The sequence below is a fragment of the Mustela erminea genome, chromosome 15 (assembly GCF_009829155.1).
Source record: "Mustela erminea isolate mMusErm1 chromosome 15, mMusErm1.Pri, whole genome shotgun sequence".
In the NCBI taxonomy this organism is placed as follows: domain Eukaryota; kingdom Metazoa; phylum Chordata; class Mammalia; order Carnivora; family Mustelidae; genus Mustela; species Mustela erminea.
The window spans coordinates 66,693,316-66,717,997 of NC_045628.1; the positions used below are offsets into that span (position 1 = coordinate 66,693,316).

A 24,682-nucleotide genomic window follows, 5' to 3' on the forward strand; every position below is an offset into this window, starting at 1 on the left:
GCCTGCCTCTCTGTCTGCCTGTGCTCGCTCGGCTCTCTCCCTCTGTCTCTGAAAAATAAATAAAATCTTTAAAAAAAATTTTTTTAATTTAAAAAAAAAAAAAAGTTGGGTATTCATCCTGTCTGATGGCTGCATAATATTCCATTGTATTTATGGACCGTATCTTCTTTAGCCATTCATCTGTTGAAGGGCATCTTGGCTCTTCCACAGTTTGGCAACTGTGGCCATTACTGCTATGAACATTGGGGGTACATATGGCCCTTCTTTTCACTACATCTGTATCTTTGGGGTAAATAGCCAGTAGTGCAATTTCAGGGCCATAGGGTAGCTCTATTTTTAATTTCTGGAATCTTCACACTGTTTTCCAAAGTGGCTGCATAAATAATGAATCTTGCAACACTGAAAAAATAAAATAAAATAATTAAAAATTAAAAAAATAAACAAATACTGACAGTACATATATTTGGGGGGGATTCCTTAGACATTTTTTTAAATTTATTTTTTTCAGTCTAACAGTATTCATTGTTTTTGCACCACACCCAGTGCTCCATGCAATCCGTGCCCTCTATAATACCCACCACCTGGTTCCCCAACCTCCCACCCCCCGCCACTTCAAAACCCTCAGATTGTTTTTCAGAGTCCATAGTCTCTCATGGTTCACCTCCCCTTCCAATTTCCCTCAACTCCCTTCTCCTCTCCATCTCCCCTTGTCCTCCATGCTATTTGTTATGCTCCACAAATAAGTGAAACCATATGATAATTGACTCTCTCTGCTCTGACAGTACATATTTAAAAGAAAGAAGAAGAAGAGAAGAAGAAGAAGAAGAAGAAGAAGAAAAGAAAAAAGAAAAGAAAAGAAATGAAAAGAAAAGAAAAGAAAAGAAAAGAAAAGAAAAGAAAAGAAAAGAAAAACTAGTGAGCATGCTCAAACTCCAAAAATTCCTTCTCTTTGACCTTTCTTAGGCCTCAGGACACAACATCCTAACAGATGCCCAAAGAAAATGGAAATAAAACAGCAGATGCTCTCAGACACAATTCAAAGTGCTGGCAGCTGGATGCAGAGAGTAGTGCCCAGAAAGGAGCTGAATGGGGTGCATGCCACCTCGGTGGTGGTTCCCCACAGAACAGATACTGAATGCGATGCTCACTTTTCAACTCTTTTCATAAGAGGGAAATCTTCTTCAGGTTTCTTCCTATTACTGAAGCTGAGTAATAACATAGACCTTTTCAAAAAGCCAAGTGTCTTACCATGAACTTTGAGAAAAGTTAGGGAGACTTTTACTTGAAAGTTGCTAAGGGGATGTTATAAGTTCTCCTGGACACAAACATCAGCAGATCCACTGTTAAAGGCACCTGCCTCAGCAGGAGTAACAAAGACTACCTCCTACCCTCTCCTTCGCCTTGCTCGGGGAAGGAGCTGGGAGTTACCTCAATTTCTCCTTTCTCCCATTCCCAACATCTAACCCATTGGCAAATCCTGTGAGTTCCATCTTCAACAGGTTCCCAGAACAGGGCTACCCACTCCTTCCAAGACCAATAGTCTGGTCCACGCTGGAGCCCATCTCTTGCCTGAGTTTCAGGAAAACTTCAATGTTGACCTCCCTTGCCCATCCTCAACCCTGGGACTTCTGCTCTCAGCATTGTAGCCAGGATGGCCCAGTGAAACAGGGTCCCATGTGGTCATGGCCCTGCAATGGCTGTCACCCTACCGTCACCTCCCTGAGGTCATGTCCTAAGCTGTCTACTGTGGCCACAGGGCCTTGTTGCTGTTCCTGGACATACCTGGTATGCTCCTGCCCCTAGGCCTTTACATATGCTTTTCCTTCCATTTAGAAGGCTCTTGATGTGATATCACTCACCTTCTTTAGATCTTGACTCAAGTATCACCTTCCTGGTGAAGTCCCACCTGGCCCCTATGTGGGTAGCAAGCAATACCCCCACTCTCCCGTCAGCACCCCAGCCCTGTCTCCAGAGCAGTTATCACACTCACTAGTCCATCTGGGCAAGGGAGAAATAGAGGCCTACATGGATGATTTTACCACTGACTCCTTCCGATTTCCTAGTCCAGAGCTCTGGGGGGAAAAGGTGACCAGAGCTCTTGCACAGCCAGGATGTCCTGCCAAAAACTTCCACCGACTGCATCCTGAACACCATCAGGAAAATGAGCGATAAGAAGAATCCACTTGTACATGAAAACTGAAACCAGACACCTTCCTTAAGTACAGGTGAGCACATACACTTCCTCTCCTTGCCTCAGGTGCTCATCCGAGGAAGCTGAGCAGAGAAGCATCCCAGGGTCCAAATCTCCCTCTGACCAAGGTCCTGGGAAACAGAAATCTCTCCTCTCTGCACCAGCCACCTGTGATTGAAGTCCAGCATCCTCCTAAGTGGGGCAGAATGGTGCAACAGTCCCTCTTTCCTGGGATATCATCACAAACTAGACTTTTGAGCAGTTTTCAGGAAGGAACCTGCACCAGCCACAGCAGCAGGCCACCCAGGCTCAGCCTCAGTCCCGCACATCAGGCCCCGCATGGCCAGGAAGCAAAGCCCTGTCCCTGGAGCAAGCTGGCCTGCACATCAAGAGTGATGGTCCACTCCCATGGCCTCACACTCTCCCAGCTCTCTGATCTGACAACCCTGCTAGGCTCAGACTTGCTCACACAATGACTCATTAGACCCAGAGACTGTTTCCCACTCCAGCTCAAGGCTTCTCAAAGAGAAGCAAACTCCAGCCTCAGAAATGTGCTCATCATTAGCTCTGAAATTTCCTGGGTTGTGTCTACACTGACCCAAACACTTGTCATAACCAGATCATTCCTCAAGTGCCCTAGGGTTTCAAACCACGTTCAAGCTGCCTTTAAAATGGCAGGAGCTGGCCCATTTAGACAGACCAGCCAAGTGACTCTGTGTGTGGGAAACTCAGACAACATCCTCCCTGAACACCAGAGCGTCCAAGTCCAAGCTTCAAACCTTCACTCATTGGGCACTGAGCACCACATCAGCATGAACACTGCCCTTTCATATCTCTTGTCTCCCATTCCTTAAAATCATAAACCAAGCTCCAATCACCACTCTATTTTCCCTTCAGAGAAATAAGGAAAATGATAGCATAAAACCACATATGTGCACAGCACACTTTGATCCAAATAGAATTCCTTGTTCTTTCTCATAAGGGTAGCCCTACATTACACATACTAATGAGAGATGCCACAAGTTCAGTCCTCATATATATATTTGACCTTGTGTTTTTCCTTTTGATATTTGTATCTCAAAGTCAATATCTAGATTGCTTTCTTAAAATAACAAGTATAATAATGACATGGGCATGTAAAGTTTTGGGTCTCTACAACCAGACAATATGGTTCTGGTTCAGATAAGGATGAACACACAACCTCTTCCCATGAAGCAAATCCCTCAAGGATCCTGACACGCCTCATGGATGATGAGTTCCTTTGCTCCACGGAGTTGTCTGAGTGCAAAGAATACAGGCCCTGCAGGGCTCATTCTGTTTTCTTCATAAATTCCCAAGTTCTTTCTGACAACTAATGGTTCAAGAACTTGCAAAACGGATTTGCTGCTTCTGCATTAACAAGAAGGGGGAAATGTAACCGTCCCTCAGAATGATAGGCTGCTTGAAATATCACTAATGAGAAATTGTACTGGTCATGCAAGCATGCTTGACGATGACCTTGAGAAAACCTGAACTAGCAGCAGGCCTCCGGTGGAGAGGAGGATACACGTCCTTGAAGCCCAGCAGCTCAGGCTGGAACATCGCCTGTTTCCCTTTACCATTGTCTCCCCTGCCTCCTGAAAGCCTGCTGTTAAAATAATCCCTTTCTGTGCGCTTGCTCCGCCAAAAATTCAGGCCGGTGTTCTCCCAGGCCCATCCCCGAAACGGAAAACCTACTCTCACTCTTCAAGGGTCTGTCCTTCCAGCCCTACCCGCTCCGCTGGGCCACGGGAACCTGGAAACGGTGGCGTCTGGCTTCCCATGCCAGCATCCATTCGGCCCCCAACTTTTGCCCACATGACCCACAGAAGAGACTCAGGAGAGCTATGCAGAGAAACTAGAACAGGCTTTAATTAATGAAATGAACACTACCTAAAGGTTCTGAGAGGAACGTGGGGAGAGGGGAGGGGAAATCTGTGGGCAGCGGCAGGAGTCCCAGGAGCTGTGGGACTGGAGGCCAAAGGGACACGATCTCCGTGTACTGTCCCAAGGCCCATGGCCCCTGGGATCACAGACGAGGCCTCAGGCCCCCACCTTCCTTAAAAATGGTGGGTCAGGGTTTGGGAAGTTTTCCCAATGTTGGCTGGCAGGCTGGGAGTCCGGTCTTGCTCCAGTACCAGGCTTGATTTGTGTCTCCCGTTCCACACTAGTCTTGCACCGGTGTCACATGGAAGTACACCACTAGATACGTCTCCAGGTAGCTATTGGCTCAGCCGAGCCTCTGCCTCTTGGGCCCAAGGAAGTGGGCTGTGATGTGGAGAAGATGGTTTGTTGCACGGTGCAGCTCTTTTGCGTCCTCTTAGGTGCTGGGCACGGGATGACGGGTTCTTGGTGGCAAGGCTGGTGTGGGCCATGCTGACCACAAAGGCGGGGCCGCTAGGAGGAGAGGCCAGGACGCCCCGGTCCCCGCGGGCAGCCTTGCTGGAAGTGCCGCTGTCCGATCTGGAACTCTCCTTGGTCTGGTGCCTGGGGATGTGACTGAAGGGAGGAGCACTCGGGGCTCCCGACACAGGCTGGTTCGTTGTGCTGCCTCCAGTGGTCCCCGACAGGGCTCCAGGGCAAACCTGGGCCCTGTGGGCCACTTGGGGCCCTGCTCGTTGCTGCTGCAATGCAGAGTGCCCCAAATCTGGAGCATAGATCGGCAACATCATCTCCTCTCCCCAAAACTGGGGGTGCTGCCGAAAGCCCCATGCTGATGGGGGCCGGCATTGTGGTGCCAGTTGGGGGGGCTGGGGTGCTGGCTGTTCGGCCCAGCATGAGACACAGTGCCAGACAGCTGGGGGGCCGCTATCAAGCCAGGGGCAGCGGCAGTGGGCTGGGATGTGCAGGAAGATGGCTTGTTGCACGGTGAAGCTCTTTTGCACCTAATCAATCTCTGCGCACGGGATGATCCCAGCAAATACAGACGTGCTGGGGCTTTTGTCTTGCTGGGACGGTGTCAATATCAACAAATACAGCTTGTGACCATCCTGCCACCTCAGATGGTGTGGGGACCCTTTGCTTTCCCTGGTCTTCACGACCACGCTCAGACAGGGACTGCCTTGGTGCCGAGGTGATAGGAGCATCTGCCCGGACAGGGTCTGTGGTGACGGTCCTGCCCACCTGACAGCCCCACACCTGCTGCCCTCTGACTGCTCAGTGTCCCAACACTCGCCACCCGGACCCGTGTCCCAGCCACACTGCAGGGGGGCAGCGGCCGAGCCCGGGCAGGGCCGGGAATGGGTGTCTTTACACAGGAGAAGAACTGCCCGGCCTCCCCGACCTCCCTCTGCCCACCTTTGCTCTTCCAGTTTCGGTCAGCCGCGTAGCCCAGGTGCCTGGTACACTTGCAGTTGAACTCGGCCACCAGGGAGCTGTATGGGTTCTGGATCAGCAGGATGGCCGAGTCGAACATCTCAATCTCCCTGTGGCCGCTCTCATGGGTCTTCTCGCAGATGGTGCGCCAGCTGCCAGTGGTCCTTCTTGCCTTTTAACCCTGCGGGGGAGACGTGGGGCCGCTGAGGATGGTGATGGACCCTGCCGTGGCAGCAGGCAGAGCTGAGCGTACCTCCAGGAGACCCCACAAGTCTAGACCCTGCAGGCGCATGCCTCTGGGCGTCTGCAAGGCGATTTCCTGCAAGCATCGCCAACAACCCAAGAGGCAGTCATGGCCTCAGGCATGGCCAGAGTGGGCAGGACACCTGCCAGGATCGCAGGGCAGCACGGGGTTCTGGGCCCCTGGTGCAGCTGTCCCTGTGAGGCCCGGCTTCCAGCCCCCGCCCAAGCAGTGGGCCCTGGGGTCCTGTGGTGGGGTCCCAGCCCTCCCCACCCATAACAGGGTCACACATGGGTCAGCAAGACGCTGTGGGCTCGTTCAGCGGTGGCCTTTATGCTGGGGATGGAGGGGCACCTCCCAGGAACTAGGAGTAGGGGGCTGATCAGGGGTGCAGCCAGATGTCACAGAAGGACCCCCAGAGGGGTGCACTAGAACCTAGACTCCAGCCATATCCTGACAGACCCAGGGTCCGCCAGCCGGGGACCCATGCTCCATAAACGAACATGCATGTCTCCTGGGCTCTTGGGGACAGCGACGAGCCCCAACACCATCTGCTTCGTGAGTGGGGGAGGGGGGCATGCAAAGGTGCAGCAGGCAGGGCCAGGTTCTTTGATGCTAGGAAACAAGGCCTCTGAGTCCGGTTTGCCTCCTGGAACCCAACCTAGTTCAAACAGATCTCTGCCCCAGGCCTAACAACTGTCAGCCTTCACCGGGGCTCCTACTGCCCAGCACCGGGAACGAGGGAAAGAGGAGCCAGACCACGGGCTGTAAACACGGGATCAGGATCGGGATCGGGTCCCCAGCACCCCAAGACCTGCAGTGTCTTCTGTGTGCGGCGGCCTGTCCCCACAGCAGCTGCTCTGTGTGTCCCATGGGCCACAATCACCCAGGACAGACCGGGTGCCCATGCATGTCACTGGGGGGTCGGTGCAGAGGCCAGCGGCCACCCCGCACCAGTCCCATAAGCCTCACAGGGGGAACCCCCAGGGCCATCACACGCGGCCACGCCAGCCACTTGCAGAGCAAGACCACCAGCTGTGCAGATAGCTACGGTCCTCTAGACGAGCCGGTGGCCAGCAGCCCGTGCCATGGGACTCCACGGGCACCAGGCCACAGCAGGCAGGACCCTGGAACAGGTCATCTGGCCGCCCCCTGGGGGTGCCGGTAACACTCAGAGCATAAGGATGAGCGACCAGCTTTCTTTCTCCCACCAGACCAGAGCCCCCCGCCAAGCTCAGGATGCTATGGACCTGGGCTTCTCTTCCTAAACCATAGTCCAGTCAGGAATCTGGATGCAACGGGGGTGACACATGACGGTGGACTGACAGCCCTTCACTTGGCTGGGGTTCTCGGTCCTACTCAGCACAGGGAGGCCTCTCACTTCCGCAGGGAGAGACTAGGGGCCACACAACTCTAGGGTCCTTTGCACCCATCTTCAAAAAAACAGCGCTTTGAGGAGCTCCTTCTGGCCTCCCAGAAAATCAGAAAAATGAGCCGGTGATGTCTCACAGAATTACTGCGGGTTCTGCCAACAAAGGGAAATTCGGAAAGTGGTCATAGCCTGGGAGCGTAAGCTGCCAGGATGGATGTCCCAAGTCCCAGGCCAGCCGCAGGGCTGGGAATGTGTTTGCAGTGCTGGTTCCCCGGCCCCCAGGACTCCAGGCCCTGTGGCCCTCACTCACCCTTGTTGTACAGGGTCCCATCGAAGCTGTAACTCCCCGTGTAGAAGCAGGTGACGTGCTCAATGAGGTGCCGCGCCCACATGTTCCTGGCTCCCGGGAAGCTCGGCAGAGCCACAACACCTTGGCCTTGGTGGGCAGAAACCGCCGGTCTGTACAGCGAGTGTCTGAAAGGCCAGAGGCTGACCACCGACCACCCCACCCGGACCCACCGCCCCCTGTCTCCTGCTTCATCGATGGGGAAACCGAGGTAGTTCCGGGGGGGGGAGGGGCGGCCACCCAGACTTGTGCCCAGAGAGAGCTCCGGGGATGATGAGGCCTCCCACAGCCCGGGCAGGGAGCCCTGGCTCCCCGCACAGCACAGAACATTCCAGATTCTGCTGGAGGGTGGTGGGGCCCTGCTTCATGGCTCTCCTGCTGTTCCTCAAAGTACCTCCATCCCAAGACCCAGGGACAGGTCAGGTGTGTCCCGTGTCCAGCTTCCAGGGACAGTGGTGGCCACCCCTCTGTACCCCAGGACGCATGCAGACGCACTGGTCTCTCCAAATGCCCAGAGAGCCCACACGGCAGACATGGCAGGGAAGGCCCCTCACACCTCATGCCCAGCGGCCGAACTCACCCTGCACGGGCTTCTGGTAGACCTCGCAGTATCCAGCCAGCCTCTGTGCCTTGGGTTCCTGGCCACATAGCGCACTATCCACGGCATCCCGGAGGCTGAACTGAGGCGTGGGGTAAGCACAGTAGCACTCCCAGCCCCACAGGATGGCCAGGGGAAACTTCTGCCGGGGAGCGAGGGGGGAGAAGCATTTGGGGTGCCCACCGGGGCCAGGCCTCCCAGCTCCTGTCGACATGGATGATGGCCATTCTTCCCGTGCAAGGCCCACTAGCATCTGCCTTGACCTCCTGTCATGATCTCAGGGTCCTGGGATGGAGCCCACTTTGGGCTCTCTGCTCACCAGGAAGTCTGCATCTCTCCCTCTTCCCCGCCCTTCCTCTCTTACACAGAGGCTCTCTCTCCAAATAAATAAATAGATAAATAGATAAATAAATAAATTCTTCAAAAAAATAAATAAAAGCTCACGTTTTGGCAAGCTTTCATGTTGGAATACACTAGAGAGAAATGACACGTTTTCATTACCATAGCATACTCCCTTTTATTTTAAGCACCTTCAGGTTTGGCTCAGGTATTAGAAAGGAGAGGATTCCCATAAGGAAGGGGGAGCTCCATGAACTGTGCATTTTGGCTGTGTTGGTCTCATGATGAGTCTTCGTGTGTGGCGGGGGAGGGAGGCAGGGGCAGGGTGACCGTTTCCCAGGTTCTGGTTGGACAGCTGGAAAGGGGAGCCCTGCAGTTTTTAAAATGGACGTGGGTCTTCAGAATCATTGAGACCTATTTTTATTCGGTATTTAAACCCTATTTCCTCTCTGAATTATTTTGGTCACATCAATTTTTCCATCTTAGAATGACTACTTTCAAGGGCCTTCTGCTTTTTTTCAGTCATGACATGCCTTTGCTTTTTGATATTGATGTTTGAGTCATTTGACTTTCTTGCTGTTCATTTTCACTTTATTGTTGGAATTCTCTATTTTCAGAGGGATCTGCTTTTAGCTCTGGGAATGTAGGTTTAGTTAGTCAGTGACCAGTCTTTATTTCTGATTCTTTAGGTCCCTAGATACATGTCCAGAGGGCCATTTTTGCCTTGGCCTACAGTTCTATCAGCAAATGTTCCTATTTATAGTCCCAGACAGCAGGCTCACAGGGAGCCTGGGTGAGTGTCACAGACTCCCTAAGCTTGTCCTTAAATAATAAATAAAGAATAAAATAAAATAAATGATAAATAATAATAATGATAATAAATAAAATAATAAAATAAATTAATTTTATAATAAAATTAATAAAGGAAAAATAATAAAATAAAAATTAACAATTAATGCAATTAATAAGAAATAAATAAATTGATAATTCAAGGCAGAATTTTTGGGACCCCTGACTGTCTATGTGTGTTAAGCATCTGCCTTTCCTCAGGTCATGATGCCGGGGTCCTGGAATGGAGGCCCGCAATGGTTTCCCTGCTCAAAGGGGAGTCTGCTTCCCCCTCTGCTACAACCCCTCCCCCTGTGCTCTCCATCTCTCTCTGACAAATATGTAAATAAAATCTTTAAAAAATTTTAAGGCAGAATTTTAGAAATAACCTCTAAAAAGACGAGCTGCCCGGGTGGCTCATTCGGTGGAGTGTGTGATGCTTGGTCTCAGGGTTGTGAGTTTGAGTCCGCCCCCCCCCCCCACGGTGTAGAGATGAATTCAGGTATGAGAAATAACCTCTAAAAACAAAGAATTTTGTCATTTTTTCTACGGATAGATAAAAATCTATATCCACATATAAAAATATGTGAGCCAGGTTATGTTGGGACTCCCGTTACTGAACAATTGGAAAGCATGTTCAACTCCACGGTCACAGACTATCCAAGAACACAGCTGGCTCCTGGCCTGGGGGGAACCGTTTTCAGCTGCTAACCGCCAGGGAAAGAAAGTCTCTTCCCAGGCCAAGTTTTCAGCCTCCTGAGCACCCGGAAGCATGTCTGTGGCCTCAGGAGCTCTCATTGCTTGAAGTTTCTCTGTGTGCCCCTGGTGTGGGTTGGGCCATGAGCAGGTGAAAGCTCTGGTACTAGGCCAGCCCTGGACACAGGGAACGGTAGAAGCCACCCACTCGTGCAAGCAGGTACAGGGTCCCACCAAACTGCTATGCAGATGAGGAAGAGACTGACTAGGACACAGTGGGGGTGACCTGCCCACTGGGGACCTGACGAGCAGCCAGGAGGAAGAGCAGGATCTAGATGGCCTCACTGTATCCCTGGGTCGCTGCTCCTCCCCTCTTTCCTCTCTGCCCTGTTTCTCTGTGTGTGCGTGTGCATGTGCGTGTGTGTGTGTGTTGTCAGTCCCCTCTGTTCCTCTCCCCTACCACCTCCTTCTGCAGTGCTGTCCCTTCTCTGCTTCTCTGTCTGCTTGCTGCCCCATCTTTCCCAACTACCTGCCACCGTGTCCACGGCAGTCAGCGTCATCTCTCAGCCCCCAGGCCACCTTTCTTGCATGCTCAGGCCAGCACCCTTAAAGCCCAAGCTGTACTTCCTGGGAGAGTGGCAAAGGGCCCTGTGGGGGACAGGGGTCCACCCCGCCTATGGGCCACACTGCAAATGTAGCTGTCGGGGTCAGGGCCAGGCTACAGGGAACAGGCCCCACTCAAGCCCCAGTCCCAGTGTGGGGACTGCTCAGCACCTTCTCCCCCTTCCCACCTGCGTCCAACAAGCTCTAAGACCTATACGGATGAGGGAAGGTCAGGGCCTGAGCTCTAGCCAGGCCTGCAAGCCTCTAGGACGCAGCTCTCAGCATGGACTCAGGGTGGCATCAGCCTGCCAGCTGGGTGACCTGGGACAGGCGGTAAATCATCTGCATGTCTCAGCGTCCCCAACTACGGAACGGGGGGGAGAAGACTCCCTCCTTCTTAAAGTGCCTCTGAGGACTGGATAGGAATGGACAGACATGAAGAACTTGGCACGGCAGTTGCCGCGGACAGTGGTGAGAATTCGGTTCCGAGTGGCAGCAGCAGCGAAAGAGAAAAGCCCAGAGAGCACCAGGAATGCCCACTTGGACCTTCACCCTGTTGCTGGATTAATCAAAATGGGTAAAGAACCCTAAAGGTCTTCAGAGCATCTCCTAGAGGCCAGAGTCACACAACATGTGAGCCCACCGTCCAAGATGTCACCCAGAACCAAAGGGCCTGACACCCAGAGAAGGAGGCAATGCAGGCACTTGCCCAGGGAAGAGAAAATGCATGTAGCCCTGCCATGCCCGGCTGATGGGTCTGCAGGGGCATGGCTATGGGAACAACTCTTGTCCCTTAGTGCTTCAGGCCCAGCCAGGGGAGATGGCTGGCACCCACTGCACTCCCGTTCCCCTTCCTCAGTTCAGCCTTCAAGCCAGAGAGATCTGTGAATCCCCCAAGGGTTGGGAACGAGGGAGTTGACCCCCCCATGGCGCCTCTGCAGGCCTGATTCTTGCACTGGGCGGTGACCCAACAGAAGCTGTGCGTGTGCACAGGGGTTCCTGCACGTGCGCTCACTCCTCAGGTTCCAGGTTCTAGAGCTGTGTCCTGGCAACAGGCCCCGCATTGTGCTCTAGGCCTTCAGCCGTGACTTGGCAGCTGAAGGAGAGCGCTGCGAGCCTAGTTCGCTATCCTCAGCGTCTGTCCTTACCCTACTGCTCTATGGGCACCTCCTTGAGCAGGCCATGCCCCTCCCCCCATCCCCGGGCTCTGCGGGGTCCGCACCTGCCAGGAGGGCTGGTCCGCCCACACCGGGCTCGCCGTGGCCGCAGACAACTCCTGGAGCACAGGGCTCGCATGGCGGTCCACGCCCCGGGGTCCACTCACAGGCAGTCCTCCAAGTACCCCGCAAGTTGGCATCCGCGCTCCATCCTAGCAGCTTGGAGAAGGTACTCCGGCTCCGGGACCCCGCGCTTTCTTCTGGGGCTTCTTACCTCCTCCTGTAGGTGGGGCTGCCGGCTGAAATCAGTGCTGTCAGATGCCACAGCACAGACATCACAGATGTCCTGCCGCTGCCGCTCCGAGTCCATTGTGGACACGGTCACCCCCTGTCTGCTGCAGAAGCGGGTCATCACTGGGCTACGGCCCTCAACACCTAGAAATGACCATGGTGTCTGCACAGAGGAGCAGGTGTGCAGAGACTCAAGAGAGAGCGGCAAAGGGACAGCCCAGATAGAGACTCACAGAAAGGACCCTAAAGGGACTGAGGCCCCACAGGGGGCATTTAGGCCCCTGGGGGTCCACGGAGGCCTCTCTTCCTTTGGGCCCAGGACTGGGCCTCTGCTGAGAGCCGTCCCCCGGAAAGAGAGCTCAGAAGACCCATACAATAAGAAGTCCCCCAGCTCCCACAGGAGCTCCTGCCCCACTCAAAATGCCATCACCAGTTCTTACAGTTCCACCAGGGGCTGCCATCCAGTGCAGAGGAAGAGGCGTCTGGCCACAAGTCAGGCCTCGAGGCCCCCGAGGTCCCCCAAAAAAGTCGGCCAAGAGAGCCCCTTGTGTCCTGCCGGAGTGCCTGCACTTGGCCAAAAGAACCAGCCGGAAAAGGCTGCCGATACCACCACGGGGCAGAAGGCAGCGCAGAGGAACTGCTCATCCCCAGCTGACTGTTCCAGGCCCCGAACACGCAAGTTTCCTCTGCTGCCACACAGGCGAGGGAGCCTCTGAGGCTGCCATCACCCCTGAGCCGGGTTTCGAGTGACTGTTGAGGACCTGGACCAGGAAAAAAAAGCTGCTCTCCAGCGCATCCAAGATGCTCTTCGAGGGGACACAGAGGCCACCTGCAGCTGTGGCCCAACTAGCCCATCCAGTGCCTTGGCCCTGCCTGCTGCAGTGGCTGCTCCCCTGCCAGCCTCTGACTCCCAGGTCACCTCCAGGGACTGCTCCAGTTCTTCCCAGCCTCTCCCCTTGGGGTCTCACCCTGGCTGCAGTGAGAGCAACGTTGCATCTACCCAGGCCCTCTTGATGCCGTCCGGGGACATCACAGCCTCAGTCACAGGCCCCCCAGGGCTGCCTGCACTGCCTGGAGGTAGGCCGCAACCCGGGATCCATGCCCAGGCCCCACTTGGGGCTGTTGGTGGGCAGTGGCCCGGAGCCAGCACCCTTCAAATCTCTCCCGCGCATGGACAGCCGGCAGCTCAGGCTCCAGACCCACTCCAGGCCCGTGAGCATGGCAGTAGTCCAGCTGTTCCTTGGGCAGTGGCACCCAGGTAGGTTATGTGGTTCCCCTTACCCGCATCTGCCTCCCGGGTGACCCGTGCCAGTGCCCAGCCAGGCTTGGTTACCTCCTCTGCTGTCCTCGCCCCTGGAGCAGCTGCTTGCCCCTGCCTTGACAGCGGCCCCCCAGTTGCCCAGCGCCTGTGTCCTATGCTGGGCCCAACAGCCAGCACGCCGGGCCCCCCCAAATGGCACCACAATGCCAGCCCCCAATCGCATGGGGCTTTTCGGCAGCACCCACAGTTTTGGGGAGAGGAGATAATGTTGCCGGTCGTGCTTCAGATTTTGGGGCTCTCTGCATCACAGCAGCAACAAGCAGGGCCCCAAATGGCCCGCAGGGCTCCAGGGCAAGCCTGGGCCCGAACACAGGGGGCCGACCACGCCAGAGCACCTTGTTAGGGACCGCTAGAGCCAGCACGACGAACCAGCCTGTTTCGGGAGCCCCCGAGTTTCCCTCCCTTCAGTCACATCCCCCCGGAACCTGAGCAGGAAGAGGTCTAGATCAGACGGCTACAGCCACTTCAGCAAGGCCGCCCTGCAGGGACGGGAGCATCCTGGCTACCCCTCCTAGTGGACCCACGTCCCTGGTCAGCAAAGCCCAGAGCAGCCTTGCCACCAAGACCCCCTCATCCCCTGCCCAGAGACTGGATTAGGTGCAAAGAGCTTCACCCGGGCAACAAGACATCTTCCTGCACATCCCAGCCCACTGCCACTGCCCCTGCTTTGACAGCGGCCCCCCAGCTGTCCGGCGCTGTGTCCCATGCTGGGCCCAACAGCCAGCACCCCGGTCCCCCAACTGGCACCACAATGCCGGCCCCCATCAGCATGGGGCTTTCGGCAGCACCCCCAGTTTTGGGGAGAGGAGATGATGTTGCCGATCTGTGCTTCAGATTTGGGGCACTCTGCATCTCAGCAGCAACGAGCAGGGCCCCAAGTGGCCCGCAGGGCTCCAGGGCAAGCCTGGGCCCGAACACAGGGGGCCGCCCACGCCAGAGCACCCTGTCGGGGACCACGGGAGCCAGCACAACGAACCAGCCTGTGTCGGGAGCCCCGAGTGCTCCTCCCTCGCGTCACATCCCCAGGCACCAGACCAAGGAGAGGTCCAGATCGGACGGCGGCACTTCCACCAAGGCTGCCCACGGGGACAGGGGCGTCCTGGCCTCTCCTCCTAGCACCACCGCCTTTGTGGTCAGCACGGCCCACACCAACATTGCCACCAAGACCCCCTCATCCCCTGCCCAGAGACTGATTAGGTGCAAAAGAGCTTCACCGGGCAACAAGACATCTTCCTGCACATCCCAGCCCACTGCCGCTGCCCCTGCCTTGACAGCGGCCCCCCAGCTGTCCGGCGCTGTGTCCCATGCTGGGCCCAACAGCCAGCACCCCGGTCCCCCAACTGGCACCACAATGCCGGCCCCCATCAGCATGGGGCTTTCGGCAGCACCCCCAGTTTTGGGGAGAGGAGATGATGTTGCCGATCTGTGCTGCAGATTTGGGGCACTCTGCATCACAGCAGCAACGAGCAGGGCCCCAAGTGGCCCGCAGGGCTCCAGGGCAAGCCTGGGCCCGAACACAGGGGGCCGCCCATGCCAGAGCACCCTGTCGGGGACCACGGGAGCCAGCACAACGAACCAGCCTGTGTCGGGAGCCCCGAGTGCTCCTCCCTCGCGTCACATCCCCAGGCACCAGACCAAGGAGAGGTCCAGATCGGATGGCGGCACTTCCACCAAGGCTGCCCGCGGGGACGGGGGCGTCCTGGCCTCTCCTCCTAGCACCACCGCCTTTGTGGTCAGCACGGCCCACACCAGCCTTGCCACCAAGACCGCCTCATCCCCTGCCCAGAGACTGATTAGGTGCAAAAGAGCTTCACCGGGCAACGAGACATCTTCCTGCACATCCCAGCCCACTGCCGCTGCCCCTGCCTTGACAGCGGCCCCCCAGCTGTCCGGCGCTGTGTCCCATGCTGGGCCCAACAGCCAGCACCCCAGTCCCCCAACTGGCACCACAATGCCGGCCCCCATCAGCATGGGGCTTTCGGCAGCACCCCCAGTTTTGGGGAGAGGAGATGATGTTGCCGATCTGTGCTGCAGATTTGGGGCACTCTGCATCGCAGCAGCAACGAGCAGGGCTCCAAGTGGCCCGCAGGGCTCCAGGGCAAGCCTGGGCCCGAACACAGGGGGCCGCCCACGCCAGAGCACCCTGTCGGGGACCACGGGAGCCAGCACAACGAACCAGCCTGTGTCGGGAGCCCCGAGTGCTCCTCCCTCGCGTCACATCCCCAGGCACCAGACCAAGGAGAGGTCCAGATCCGACGGCGGCACTTCCACCAAGGCTGCCCGCGGGGACGGGGGCGTCCTGGCCTCTCCTCCTAGCACCACCGCCTTTGTGGTCAGCATGGCCCACACCAGCCTTGCCACCAAGACCCCCTCATCCCCTGCCCAGAGATTGATTAGGTGCAAAAGAGCTTCACCGGGCAACAAGACATCTTCCTGCACATCCCAGCCCACTGCCGCTGCCCCTGCCTTGACAGCGGCCCCCCAGCTGTCCGGCGCTGTGTCCCATGCTGGGCCCAACAGCCAGCACCCCGGTCCCCCAACTGGCACCACAATGCCGGCCCCCATCAGCATGGGGCTTTCGGCAGCACCCCCAGTTTTGGGGAGAGGAGATGATGTTGCCGATCTGTGCTCCAGATTTGGGGCACTCTGCATCTCAGCAGCAACGAGCAGGGCCCCAAGTGGCCCGCAGGGCTCCAGGGCAAGCCTGGGCCCGAACACAGGGGGCCGCCCACGCCAGAGCACCCTGTCGGGGACCACGGGAGCCAGCACAACGAACCAGCCTGTGTCGGGAGCCCCGAGTGCTCCTCCCTCGAGTCACATCCCCAGGCACCAGACCAAGGAGAGGTCCAGATCGGACGGCGGCACTTCCAGCAAGGCTGCCCGCGGGGACGGGGGCGTCCTGGCCTCTCCTCCTAGCACCACCGCCTTTGTGGTCAGCACGGCCCACACCAGCCTTGCCACCAAGACCCCCTCATCCCCTGCCCAGAGATTGATTAGGTGCAAAAGAGCTTCACCGGGCAACGAGACATCTTCCTGCACATCCCAGCCCACTGCCGCTGCCCCTGCCTTGACAGCGGCCCCGCAGCTGTCCGGCGCTGTGTCCCATGCTGGGCCCAACAGCCAGCACCCCGGTCCCCCAACTGGCACCACAATGCCGGCCCCCATCAGCATGGGGCTTTCGGCAGCACCCCCAGTTTTGGGGAGAGGAGATGATGTTGCCGATCTGTGCTCCAGATTTGGGGCACTCTGCATCGCAGCAGCAACGAGCAGGGCCCCAAGTGGCCCGCAGGGCTCCAGGGCAAGCCTGGGCCCGAACACAGGGGGCCGCCCACGCCAGAGCACCCTGTCGGGGACCACTGGAGCCAGCACAACGAACCAGCCTGTGTCGGGAGCCCCGAGTGCTCCTCCCTCGCGTCACATCCCCAGGCACCAGACCAAGGAGAGGTCCAGATCCGACGGCGGCACTTCCACCAAGGCTGCCCGCGGGGACGGGGGCGTCCTGGCCTCTCCTCCTAGCACCACCGCCTTTGTGGTCAGCACGGCCCACACCAGCCTTGCCACCAAGACCCCCTCATCCCCTGCCCAGAGACTGATTAGGTGCAAAAGAGCTTCACCGGGCAACGAGACATCTTCCTGCACATCCCAGCCCACTGCCGCTGCCCCTGCCTTGACAGCGGCCCCCCAGCTGTCCGGCGCTGTGTCCCATGCTGGGCCCAACAGCCAGCACCCCGGTCCCCCAACTGGCACCACAATGCGGCCCCCATCAGCATGGGGCTTCGGCAGCACCCCAGTTTTGGGGAGAGGAGATGATGTTGCCGATCTGTGCTGCAGATTTGGGGCACTCTGCATCACAGCAGCAACGAGCAGGGCCCCAAAGTGGCCCGCAGGGCTCCAGGGCAAGCCTGGGCCCGACACAGGGGGCCGCCACGCCAGAGCACCCTGTCGGGGACCACGGGAGCCAGCACAACGAACCAGCCTGTGTCGGGAGCCCCGAGTGCTCCTCCCTCGAGTCACATCCCCAGGCACCAGACCAAGGAGAGGTCCAGATCGGACGGCGGCACTTCCAGCAAGGCTGCCCATGGGAACGGGGGCGTCCTGGCCTCTCCTCCTAGCACCACCGCCTTTGTGGTCAGCATGGCCCACACCAGCCTTGCCACCAAGACCTCCTCATCCCCTGCCCAGAGACTGATTAGGTGCAAAAGAGCTTCACCGGGCAACAAGACATCTTCCTGCACATCCCAGCCCACTGCCGCTGCCCCTGCCTTGACAGCGGCCCCCCAGCTGTCCGGCGCTGTGTCCCATGCTGGGCCCAACAGCCAGCACCCCAGTCCCCCAACTGGCACCACAATGCCGGCCCCCATCAGCATGGGGCTTTCGGCAGCACCGCCAGTTTTGGGGAGAGGAGATGATGTTGCCGATCTGTGCTTCAGATTTGGGGCACTCTGCATCTCAGCAGCAACGAACAGGGCCCCAAATGGCCCGCAGGGCTCCAGGGCAAGCCTGGGCCCGAACACAGGGGGCCGACCACGCCAGAGCACCCTGTCGGGGACCACGGGAGCCAGCACAACGAACCAGCCTGTGTCGGGAGCCCCGAGTGCTCCTCCCTCTAGTCACATCCCCAGGCACCAGACCAAGGAGAGGTCCAGATCGGACGGCGGCACTTCCAGCAAGGCTGCCCGCGGGGACGGGGGCGTCCTGGCCTCTCCTCCTAGCACCACCGCCTTTGTGGTCAGCATGGCCCACACCAGCCTTGCCACCAAGAACCTGTCATCCCGTGCCCAGCACCTAAGAGGACGTAAAAGTGCCGCACCGTGCAAGAAACCATCTTCTCCACCATCACAGCCCACTTCCTAAGGACCCAAGAGTCAGAGGCTCGGCTGAGCCAATAGCTACCTGGAGAAGTATCTAGTGGTGTACTTCCATGTGACACCGGTGCAAGACTAGTGTGGAACGGGAGACACAAATCAAGCCTGGTACTGGAGCAAGACCGGACTCCCAGCCTGCCAGCCAACATTGGGAAAACTTCCCAATCCCTGACCTACCATTTTTAAGGAAGGTGGGGGCCTGAGGCCTCGTCTGTGATCCCAGGGGCCATGGGCCTTGGGACAGTACACGGAGATCGTGTCCTTTGGCCTCCAGTCCCACAGCTCCTGGACTCCTGCCGCTGCCACAGATTTCCCCTCCCCTCTCCCCACGTTCCTCTCAGAACCTTTAGGTCGTGTTCATTTCATTAATTAAAGCCTGTTCTAGTTTCTCTGCATAGCTCTCTTGAGTCTCCTCTGTGGTCATGTGGGCAAAAGTTGGGGGCCGAATGGATGCTGGCATGGGAAGCCACGCCACCGTTTCCAGGTTCCCGTGGCCCAGCAGAGCGGGTAGGGCTGGAAGGACAGACCCTTGAAGAGTGAGAGTAGGTTTTCCGTTTCGGGGATGGGCCTGGGAACACCGGCCTGGGGAGGGCAAACTGGGGAGACTCACCCTTGCCTATTGGAAGCGCTGCTCCTCTCCCACTGGGGACCCCACGGAATCTTCTTGCTTCACAGCCCTAGGGCGATGTAAAAACACTCCTGGCCTAGAGTATGGGTCTGGCATCCAAGATTGTGGCTCAGGGCAAAGGAGGACAGCTTTGCCTTGAGGGTATGACAGCTCCCTGAGCGCTGAGTGACATCCCACTTCACACAAGCACCAGGCCTCCCTCCGTGCATATCTTCCCTCTGCCAGGCATTTGGGGGCCCCTTCCTGATGGCACTCAGGAGAAGAATGAGGAAGAAATAAGTCACCTGGGAGAGGGAGGGAGCAAGGATGACGCTGAAAGGACTGTCACCCCCAAAACTACTCAGTCCCATATTGATTAGATACAAGATCACAACCAACAGACGAGAAGGTTATACATGTTATACATTAGTCTTGGGTCTTGTAGGTCAACCAGAAGGAATGGGAGTCCTACATCGACCATAGTCTTGCAGGTAAACAGTAGGCTGTGCCTGGCCCAGCAGCATGGAATTTTTGGCTGATAAAACCTCACTCATATGTTTTTAGCTAAGTTTTATCAAGGCCTGAGACAAAATTAAGGAGAAATTTAACACAGAATTGCATAACTAGATGAGAGCATAGAACAGTATCATCAAAACCAAGTATTCAAGGAAAACACCCACCAACTGTTCAAAAGTACAAGGTCACGAGTATAAATAAAGGGCAGCTGTCCTAAGACCATATGCTAATGAAGCCATGTCCTGCATTTATTGTACATGGAGTTTGGGGCTTGTCAAAACAAAGGACTGAAAGAAAATTTGCCCTCCTGCCCACCAACCCAGGTTCTTCCTTGTGGCTGATGGCATCTTGTTAGAAACATCTTAAATTTTTAAAATGCCCATCACCTGCTGCCAAACAAGCCTGATAGTTTAAAGTGAACTGAGCTACACCACCTAGTTCTGAGCATGGAACAGGAAAAGGACGGTTTTAAGAAATAAAGTGGAATCCTCAAAAATTCCACAGGGAGTGAGCAGTCAATCTAGATAATTTTCCATCTGCCCAGCTCAGACATAATCTTTAAAAAAAATTAGTTTTACATGGCTTTCTGGTTTGTTGACACAAATAACTTAATAAAATTGTTTTGCTAAAACCCTGATTTTTTTCCCCTTTGAACTCACACAGTATCTACATATTCCATTAGTTGCTTTTAATACTTCACTTGTCCTTTAAAAAAAATCTGACTTTTAAAAGGAAGAGAGGGGTGTAAAGATATGCAGGTAAATACAATAAGTGCTTTTCTCTAAATAAGCTGCCAGCATGTTCATTGCTGTATTGCTTTTATTAGTAAAATTTGGAAGCACCTTAAATAGTTTTCATGAGGGAACTAGCTAAATAGTTATTGATATATAAGGACTGCAATACAACTATTTTTTTAAAAGTAGCTCTATCTGTACTATCATGAAAGATTTCCATTACAGTATTCAGTGAAAAAATTAAGTTACAGAACAACATGCATAATGTGAAACCATGAATGTAAAAACAAAATATATTTGTGTGCTTGAAAGTTTGGAAGGATTTTACCAATATCTGAGAAAGAGATGGATAGAAGGGAATTACTTTTTGCTGTATACCTGTCTATGATATTTGTTTTTACTACAAGTAAGAATCAGATTGTAAAATAAAGAAAAATGTAAACCTAGGAAAAGACTCTAAGTGCACAAAAGATATACATGGGAAATGGATATTTCTATTTTCCAGTATGCTTTTTTAAATCTACTCTCTAGAATTTTATATCATGGGACATATTATATATACTTTTTAAATAAAGTAAATTTTCTTAAAAAAAAAAAAAAAAGAGTGCCTTCAGAGGGGCAGAGGGAGAGAAGGAATCTCAAGCAGACTCCATGCTGAGTGTGGAGCCCAATGCAGAGCCCAATCCAATGACCCCGAGATCATGACCTGAGCCAAAATCAAGAGCTGGACACTGAACAGACTGAGACACCCAGGCACCCCCCAGAGGCAACTTTAGATCCTTATCAGTGATCCTGAGCCAGCATGTCTCACCCTCAAAGTCACCCCACCCTGGACTCTGCAAACTGCTTCTCTGTTCACTAGGTGGCTGGGAGCTGAACTCTGCTGAGAGGCCCACCAACAGGAGATTAGAGGCCCAGAAGGAAGACGGGAGCTCCCCCTCCCCTCTGTGTCTTGTCCACATTGCCTAATCTAGAAGCCTAGACTGGGTGCCTTCAGCCCCAGTTCCAGCCCTGGATTCCAGTCTGCAGTGTTCCTGGTGCACATAGACCTAGCCTTGTTCCTGCCCCTTCAGAGATGACAGCTCCAGTGGAACTGGGAGCCCATCTCCCAGCCCCAGGGCCACCCTGGGGCTCAGGATGCCAGCACCCAGGCTCCGAGTTTCAACTCTGCAGGGTGCCTGGTCCAAACTTCAGTTTTTTTTCATTAACAGTAAAATACACACCATATGGAGTTTACCACTGTAATCACTTTAAGCGTACAGTTCAAAATTGTTAAGAGCATTCGCGTGGTGGGTGCAACCAAATTCCAGAACTCTTCTCATCTTACAAAATGGAAGCTTTATCCCCATTGAACAGCAACTCCCTATTTCTCTGTCCTCCCAGGCCTGGGCTGTCACCATTTTACTGTGTATCCATGATTTTGACCACTGTAGGTATTTACGTAAGTGGCATTGTACAGTAATTGTCCTTTTGTAACTAACTTATTTCCTTTAGCATGATATCCTGAAGATTCATGCATGCTGAAACAGGTGTCGGAGTTCCCTTTCAAGGCTGAAAATTATCCCATTGTGTGTATGGGCCACATTTTGTTTATCTGCTCACCATCCATGAACCCCTGGGGTGCTTCTATCTTTCGGCTACTGTGTGTAGTGCTGTTGAGAACACAGGTATACAAGTATTTTTGAGATGCTGCTTTCAATTCTTGGTGTGTACCCAGAAGCTGAATTGCTGTATCATATAGTTATTCTAGTGTTAATGTTCTGAGGAATTCCTAAGTGTGAATAACTCCAAACTTTCCCCTCTGTGCTCCATGCCATAGGGGTGGTCGCTTGTTCCCCTTGTGTTGTTTTCATTATTTTTAGTTCCTCAAAAATTCTTTCTATTCAGTTGTGGATAATTTTGTTGCATATTAATTTTTGGAAGATAAACTTTAGAACCTAATGTTTAGTTACAGGATATCCAGCTTGGGTTGGGATTGGACTTGAGTACTCCACAGCATCCTGACTGGGTTCTAACAGCAATGCCCATTCCACCTGCTGAGTGGAAGACACCAATACATGACATACGCGTGACAGATGAAGGACACTCAATACATCATCCATAGGTTTCTCACACCCTGGGTTCCCCTTGCTTAGGTCTGGAACCATGTTCCAGCCTTATCTCCAGTCTGGATTCCTTTCTTCCCCTCCTTTTTTAAAAAAGATTTTATTAATTTATTTGAGAGAGAGAGCAGGAGAGGAGCACAGAGGAGGGGAGAAGCAGATTGCCCACTGAACAGGAAGCCAGATGCGGGACTTGATCCCATGACCCTGAGATCATTACCTGAGCCCAAGGCAGATGCTTAACTGACTGAGCCACCCAAGAACCCCAAGTGCTTTTGTTTTTAACCAGACTTAAAACTGAGGGAAGGTACAGGGATATGTATTGGGTGCCCTTCAGCAGGAGGTCAGACAGAGGACTGACAGACAGATGGACAGATCTGGACAACAGTTCACATTGGGACATCAGAAGGTGAAGTTCTGGAAGGTGCTGAGATTGCAGTCCCACCTCCTGGTCCTCCAAGGAGACCAGCAGGGTCGAGAGGAGTTTTGAGTGTCCAGGCCCCAGGACATTGGCTGGCAGTAGCTGGTACATGGTACCTACTCAGGAGATGAATAGGAGGAAGAAGAGGAGTGAGGTCGGCGGTGGGGGGAACGCCCCACCTATACCTGTGGCTCTCACCCTTCTGGGGCAGAAACCCGGACTTGGGGGATCTGGGAGACATTTGCCCTTTCCCTCCCCATGCACATTCCACCTGTTGCCCACTCCGTGTATCCCCTCTGCTTCTCCTGCGTTTCTCTGCTCCCCCTACCCCACCCAACTACCCCATGGTTTCCTCTGGGACAGACTGAATCTCCAGTTTGGAGGATTCACTGCCTCATTCTAGATCTTACTTCTCAGCCTTCCCCCAGCCCCATGCCCCTCCCAAGGCCCCACAGCCCCTCCCCCAGCCCACAGTTCCTCCCCCTGCCCCACAGCCCTTCCCCAGGCACCACAGCCCCAGCCAGGGCCCCATGGCCCTCCCAGGCCCTACAGCCCCTCCCCCCACCCCACAGCCCTTGCCCAGGCACCACAGCCCCTCCCCCATCCCCAGAGCCCTTGCCCAGGCACCACACCCAGCCCCACCCCCGGCCCCATGCCCCTCCCAGGCCCTACAGCCCCTCCCCCCACCCCACAGCCCTTGCCCAGGAACCACAGCCCCTCCCCCATCCCCAGAGCCCTTGCCCAGGCACCACAGCCCCTCCCCCCACCCCACAGCCCCTCCCCCCACCCCACAGCCCCTCCCCCCTCCCCACAGCCCTTGCCCAGGCACCACAGCCCCTCCCCCCCACCCCCCCGCCCTTTCCCAGGCACCACAGCCCCTCCCCCATCCCCAGAGCCCCAAGGCCAGGCCCTGCTCCCTCCCTGCCCTTGGGAGGGAGGTGCACCATGGTGGTCCACATGGGTGGACCATGTGACCTGTCTGGGCTAATGAGATATTCTTGATGCAATGCCTCCAGAGGCTTGCCAAGTCCTTGTGCCCTGGAGTTGGGCAAGCTTTCATTCCTAAGATCCCCCGAGAAGGTTATGCACCAGGCAGAGGCGCCACTTCAGATATGGCCTCTGCAGAAACCTGAGGAAAAGACCCAAGTCTATTCAGGAGCCTAAAGCCATGCCCCGCTCGCCCATCCCAGAATGAGGGTAGCCCAGATCAGCTGTAGCGAGGTGAACCCACAGAACCCTGGTCATGAGAAGAAATAGCCTTTGTCTCAAGTCACTGAGGGTCGGATGCTTTGTTACGTGGCGTGGCTGCTCGGTTTGCGGGCTGATGCAACCCTGGTCATCCAAGCTCCCCCCCTTCCTCCTTAAGCCCAACTGTCATAGGGATGGTCGCTGTAGCAGGAAAGACTTCCCCATTAGAGATATTCTGACTTTCTTCCAGAGGCTTATTCCTTAGTTCATGTGCCAACATACGATCCATGCTCAACCTTAGCAGGGGCGACAAGAGGCAAGAGCGGGGTGGTTCTGCAGGAGGCTGAGACATACGCCCTTTCTTCTAGAGTGAGAGAGCAGGGCCAGAAGCCAGCAATCACATGGCAGGGTACTGGCCACGTTTCTGACCCAAGAGCAGACCACGGGGAGACAAAGTCATCATTCTGCAGATGCCCATGTTTCTTCTTAAGACAAATTATCTCTATTTTTTTAAAAATCCCCAGTAATTACGAGTATCCCTTCTTCTGCACACACCACATGAGCCAGTGCAACACAGCCTTTCCATATGTCAGTACCAGTTACGCCTTCTTTTAAAGCGTGTTCTGTGCATCCTTCTGGAAGGAGGTGAATGAAATGTTCTTGTAAATGGACAAATGATTCACGGCATCATGACTACTTCTCACCAGCTGCATCAATTCTAGGCAGCGATGGGACTTGGTGAGATATTATTTACAACTTGTTAAAAACACTCCTTGAGACACTTCAGGCCTTGTTCGATCCTGGTGAGCTCAGCTGAACGTGGCTGGGATGGCAGTCGGCCGAAACTGGTCCTCCCGGCACACCCACGCTGCCTGGGCCCAGAGGAACTGCATGCCGGCACTGGGGAGGATTCTGGAACTCTTTCCTCTGAGA

The 24,682-nt window shown here is 55.0% G+C and overlaps 1 protein-coding gene across 1 annotated transcript in view; it reads left to right on the forward strand.

The window, feature by feature from the left end:
• The window catches only part of LOC116574092 (calpain-8-like), an 81,529-nt gene that overhangs the window by 30,498 nt on the left and 26,349 nt on the right, over nucleotides 1-24,682 (forward strand).